The sequence below is a fragment of the Aptenodytes forsteri genome, unplaced genomic scaffold, assembly GCF_000699145.1.
Source record: "Aptenodytes forsteri isolate BGI_AS27 unplaced genomic scaffold, ASM69914v1 Scaffold65, whole genome shotgun sequence".
NCBI classification, from domain to species: Eukaryota; Metazoa; Chordata; class Aves; order Sphenisciformes; family Spheniscidae; genus Aptenodytes; species Aptenodytes forsteri.
Window position 1 is genome coordinate 6,814,987 of NW_008795127.1, and position 5,613 is coordinate 6,820,599.

Genomic DNA, 5,613 nt, shown 5'->3' on the forward strand with positions numbered 1-5,613 from the left:
TGAGCTGCAATACAGTGTGTCGGTTGTTCTTGGGATTGGGTCTGTCAGTACTATCTACAGGATGTTAAAGTGCGCAGTATTACGAGCTCTGCTAGGAATTTCTGTCAAGACAAAATAGTTGTGCCAACGGGATCATAAGATTTGTTGAACAAATGCTGCTCACGTTGATTGCCGTGCTGGTTTCTCTAGTGTTAACAAAACCTGTACGGAATAATCCATAACTCCTGCAGCTTTCATCTGTGCCTGTTTCTCTAACTATTAAAATGATGAGCTGTTGATAAATCACGGGTGAATGCTAGTGACTTTCCAGAATCTAAGATATGTTTGATCATGAGAAGAAAAGCAAACTGGGATAAGCAAACCTGTGTCTCAGTTCAAAGTTCCTGAATACCTTCGTGCTTATTTTGTAATGGGAATAGTAGAAGTGGTAGAGAGGAAGTTTTTGCTTTGCAGATCACTAACCGGAGGGTGTCTTGTTTCTGTCCTCTTCCAGAAATCGAGGCCAAAGAAGCTTGTGACTGGCTGCGGGCTGCCGGGTTCCCGCAGTATGCCCAGCTTTATGAAGGTAGGCACCTGAGCTTTCGAGTCGATCATCCCCTGGCAATTTTTGGACAGTAAGATGTAATATTCACCAATAAATGAGGTTCAGGGGCACAACTGAAGTGCCAGTACATAAGATGACTTTTAGGGACTGGGCTGCTGTCTGCTACCCACCACACGCATAGATGTACCAAACCCAGTGAGACTCTGAAGCACTCTTGGAGTTTTAAATTTGTTCCAAGTTTCTGTTTTAGTCTGAATCTCCCAAATGTCCTCATAGCACAAATGTTATGTTAGCACCATGGTACATTCCCTGTAGTTAAAACACAAATGAACTGTATTTTCATGAACGTAGTCATCCCCTGCTACAAGCCCAGTCTTAGAGAAACACAGAAGCTCCAGCTCCACCGGCCGGATCTCCTAATGGAGCAGAGGTAGGAGATTCTGCGTATGCGTGGATGCATCTGTACGCCTCATGATTCCCAAGTCCTGTGTGTTTTTTCAGAACAGTTTGGGTTGGTGTTAGACACAGGCTCACTATGAAGGGAAAAAAGAACATACAAGCTGCTGTTGCGCAGATGTGCAGCAGCTCCTCAAAGAGACTACTGCCTCCTGCACTCACTTTTCCTTCTGTGGGATGGATTCACTTTGCGTGTCTGCTTTTACAAAGGTTTTGCTCAATTAAAACTGTTGTCTTCATTGCCTCTCTAACCTACTAGGAACTTGCAGTTTTGGCATACAGTTCTTACACTCTGACGCAAAGTAACGTACAGAAGTTTGTTTTAAAGTGCGACATCTTTTTTAGATATGTATATTATTGTTCAGAATTTCCCCCACACACCACTTAAAATTACTTGCATTGTAGTGAAATTATTACACACTCTTATCTGCCTCTTCTTTTTTATAAAAGAAACTCCAGCTGCTGCTTGTAAGAATGAGCATAGAAAGTCCATTATTTACAGTGAATAACTGTTGGAAATGACAGCAAATGCTGAGCTAGCCTTCTTGAAAAGTGATCTCGTTGAGCTTTGATTTGCAGCTGCATTGGCAATATGAGATGATAATAGCACTTTCAAAAGCAGTACTTGGCAAAACTTTTCTTCGCCTGTTCAGAAATTAAATTTCCTTTTATTATTTCTCTTCCTTTTTTTTTTGTGCTAATGGAGATGCCAAGATTTTCTTGGGACGCAGAGCTGGGACTGTACTTCCAGTCTTTGTTAAAAGTGGGGACAAGACTCTCAGCTGAATATGTGGGCTTGTGGGTTTCATGTTATGCTGAGCTATAAATCCCCTAACAAATTACTTGCATTCAGAAAACATGTCCTACCTGTGGTTACCATTGCCCTACCTAGAGACTCCATAAAACTTACATAAAGTTTCTAACATAGGACCATGTCCTGCCTAACATCAAAAGGACCACAGAGGTGAGAGCAAGAGGTGAGAGCAAGGCCAGCCATACCCATTGAAAAGACAGCTGTCCTTATACGAAAACAATTATGCCATTGTCCTTTGCAAGCCCCCCTGGCAGCAGCAGCAGCAACAAAAACATCAGCGGCATAAATTAAGCATTAAAAAAATGGACTCGTGGAGACTACCAACTTCTTCCAAGTCACCTCTCTCACTTAAGTTCTCCCATATCTTTTCTTGTGGGCACTGTAAGGTACTAACTTTCTCAGAAGAGAAACTTATACCAGCACTGGTGAAAAATACCAGTTGAATGTGCTCACCCCCTTTACTTGCACCTTGGACTTAAAATAGTGAAGGGGAGACCTATGGAACAATTGGGTATAGTACAAAAGTTCTGAGAAGTCACCTATATGGAGTGGTCCCATGCAGTACGCATTTAAAATGGAGATTAATCAATGAGCCTTTGTCACTTGTTTTGCTAAAACTGCAGTTTTCTGTAGAAAAGCTAGAATTTCTTGCATTTCACAGAATATGTCATAATTTGTTTATTCCTGAGGCAAAATCAGGACAAGTAGATCATTTGAGAGATTATGTATTGGTATTAAAAAAAGCCAGAATATTAATTACCTTTTCACAAATTACCACGAATTCTATTCTTTTCATCATTTCAGCTCACTCTTTCCTAGTCTCTGGAGATCAAAATATTTTATAGACAATCACTTGGACCAGGAAAGTTGTATGCAAGTGCAACAGTATATTCGGGAGCGTGTTCTTGTATCGCTCTGTGCCCTGAACACCCAGTGGCTTTGGTGGGAGTTTTGTCTCTGGAAGGAATGCCAGATCAGGACCTGTATGACAGTCAGGAATCTGTGGAGGACAGTAAATAATATATATGTGGTTGCTGCTTCAGAGCTGTAGTAAATTTTCAGCTCCCTGCCAACATTGTTTCCTCCCCCTCACTCTCCCAGTTGTTTACCTAAATAATCTCTTAAGGAAAGGGGGCGGTATGGGCTCCACGCAGCTTGGCTTGCTTTCATTTCAGTCCATATCTCATTAATGTTGTAACAGTGTCAAACTTTTAAATAGCTTGATTAACAGCCAAGGAGATTCTGTTTTTCATTCTTTTCCAGAGATTTGGGGTTTACTGACCTTTTTTCTTTAATGTGAGATGTTAGTACTTTGATGGAGATTGTATATTTATTTTAAATAAAGCTAGCCTGAATCAGTTTACGCTTTTGATGTTGGATAGGGGGCTCGCATTTGCCTCTTTCCCTCTCCCATTGTTTCATCTCTGCTTTGCTCATTTTTTCCCCCATTATGCATATGAACTTTCAGTTATCAAAGCTGCATGTCACAAGCTTGTACATGAAAAGGAAGCATTTGAGATGGTAACGTGTGTTTACCTGAGAAGTGCCAATCACTGGCATCTTGGTGAGCTCAACTGGAGGCAGCTGGTTGTTCTGAAAAAACTCACTACTGGGAATAAGAGTCATTTTGATTCCATCTGCCTCTGTTCCTACAGATCTCCTTTTTCCAATTGACATCGCTCTAGTCAAGCGAGAGCATGACTTTCTGGACAGAGACGCTATTGAGGCCTTATGCAGGTAGGTGAAAAAAAATCACACTGCATTTTGGAGCAAAACTCTTCCTGTGTAATAGAAAGTATAACCTGGGAAAAGCATAACCTCAACTGAATTATGTACTATTAAATAACCATTTGCTTGAGACCTTTTTATTATCCACTATCAGTATGTGGTTTTCATTGGAATAATATATTGGGCTAAGTAATGTTTGGGGATCTTATTTAAAACAAAGTTGGGAGGAAAATGGCAGGAGTCTTTGTGACAGGCATATTTTTTATTATTATTCTTAATTTGCTTTCATTACTAATTCCCAGATTAGTAAGGCACGTGGAAGCAGAACTGTGCTGGCTGCAGCCATCTGCATATACAACTGTAGCATCAGTTCCCACATGGGATTATTTTCTGGGAGCAGTATTAGCAAAGCCATGCTGCTGCACTCCATTACTCTCCTTTCTGAAGTTGGTGAGCAGCTACGTATACAAACAAAACAAAAAGCTGCGTGTACAAACCCTCACGCTGACCTCAGCGTATCACCCTGTGTGTGCCATGATCACAGAAGTGAATGTGGGTATGGCTGTAAGGGATAATGTGAGCGAATCTAAGAGTTTACCACCACTGCAAGGGCTGGCCTGCCCTCAGCCACGTGCTCCCATTACGTATCTTTGTTGTTTATGCGTTCCTTCCACAAACCAGTTCAACTCACTCACTGCAAAAAGAGTCTGAATAGTTCTTTGCTAGGTTAGTAAATTAAATCAGCCCATGGAAAGGCGTAATGAACTTCGGAATAGGTGCAAAGGATGGGGCAGGACCCCACAGCCAGCCGCAGGGGCAGGAGAAGGGGTGGGTAGAGAAAAATAGGGAGCAAGACTTGCCTGTCTGTGGCAGCATGTTTTTACAGAACTACAGCCTCAGCATTACCAATTTTATCATAAGAGCAATTGCAATGGCCCCATCTGACACTTAACCCATCCATCAGTTACCTCCTCTAGTGTGAGTCCACAATCTTAAATGTGGAAAAAAAAGCCTTAACTTTTCATATCTCCTATTACCTAGAAATGAGTGCAGTTCTCTGCCTCTGTCCTCCATTATGGCAGCTTTCCAAATTGTCTGCAAAATGAATGCTTTTGGATACTACATGCATGATGTCTGCAACTCTAAATGTCAGTAATTCTAATGAATTACAAAACCCTTTTAAGAAAACTTTTAAGTTTATAGTGTTCTCATGCCATGACTGCCATACTTGGAAGGGAAAGAGAGAGACTGGAATTTAAAGTTCTTCAGAAATATTTACAAGATTTTCAAACTAAGAAAACAGATCTGTTGTCCAGTCATTGGGAGGGGAAAAATCTCATTAATGTTAAATTCACACTCAAGATGTGCCCTACTCAAGTGTAGGGCACCTATTCCATCGATATTAAAATGTGATGCATTGGTGTGCTTATTTGTGTGCTCTGGAACTTGTGAAGTCGTTGAACAGAAAGTACAGCAATGTGAATAAATGCTGGTTCCCAGAAGCATGGTCTTCTCTTGCCAGGAAAACAAAATACAGTCAAGCCGGCATATTTTGGACCTAGTGCTTGCCTGCGAGGATACTTTTTAACCTGGGATTATTTATTTATATGGGGAAAAAAGGTAGTAGATTGTTTCTCACTGGTGCAAGTAAGAATATGCCCTCCATATCTCTTTAAGATTTGCTGCTAGTGTGATCGATAAAAGCAGTTAGCACTTTTTCTGAACGTAGAGGACAGTAAAAAGATCTGTATCATAAGAATGGAAGCTTATATTGTAAGCCTTCTAATAAAAGTAAGCAAACCAAAATGATGTGGGTATATAGATATTTTGTGAAACTAGGAAGTTTTTCATAAGTCTGCTAATTGTAAGATAACCTCTTCGCTTTCCTCTTCAAATTGGTTTCTGTGTAATATGCCCAAGAATCCACGGGGCTTACTGTAGTTTGAGACAAAGATTCATAAGTCTGCTAATTGTAAGATAACCCCTCTTCGCTCCTCTTCAAATTGGTTTCTGTGTAATATGCCCAAGAATCCACGGGTCTTACTGTAGTTTGTGACAAAGATTTTAAAGG

The 5,613-nt window shown here is 40.7% G+C and overlaps 1 protein-coding gene across 1 annotated transcript in view; it reads left to right on the forward strand.

The window, feature by feature from the left end:
* The first annotated feature begins 496 nt into the window (after positions 1 to 496).
* DLC1 (DLC1 Rho GTPase activating protein) overlaps positions 497 to 5,613 on the forward strand; it is a 28,802-nt gene continuing 23,685 nt past the window's right edge. The window contains exons 1-2 of the mRNA XM_009277405.1: positions 497 to 565; positions 3,470 to 3,551. The gene's annotated coding sequence lies outside the window, so the exon portion shown is untranslated. The remainder of the gene's footprint in view (positions 566 to 3,469; positions 3,552 to 5,613) is intronic.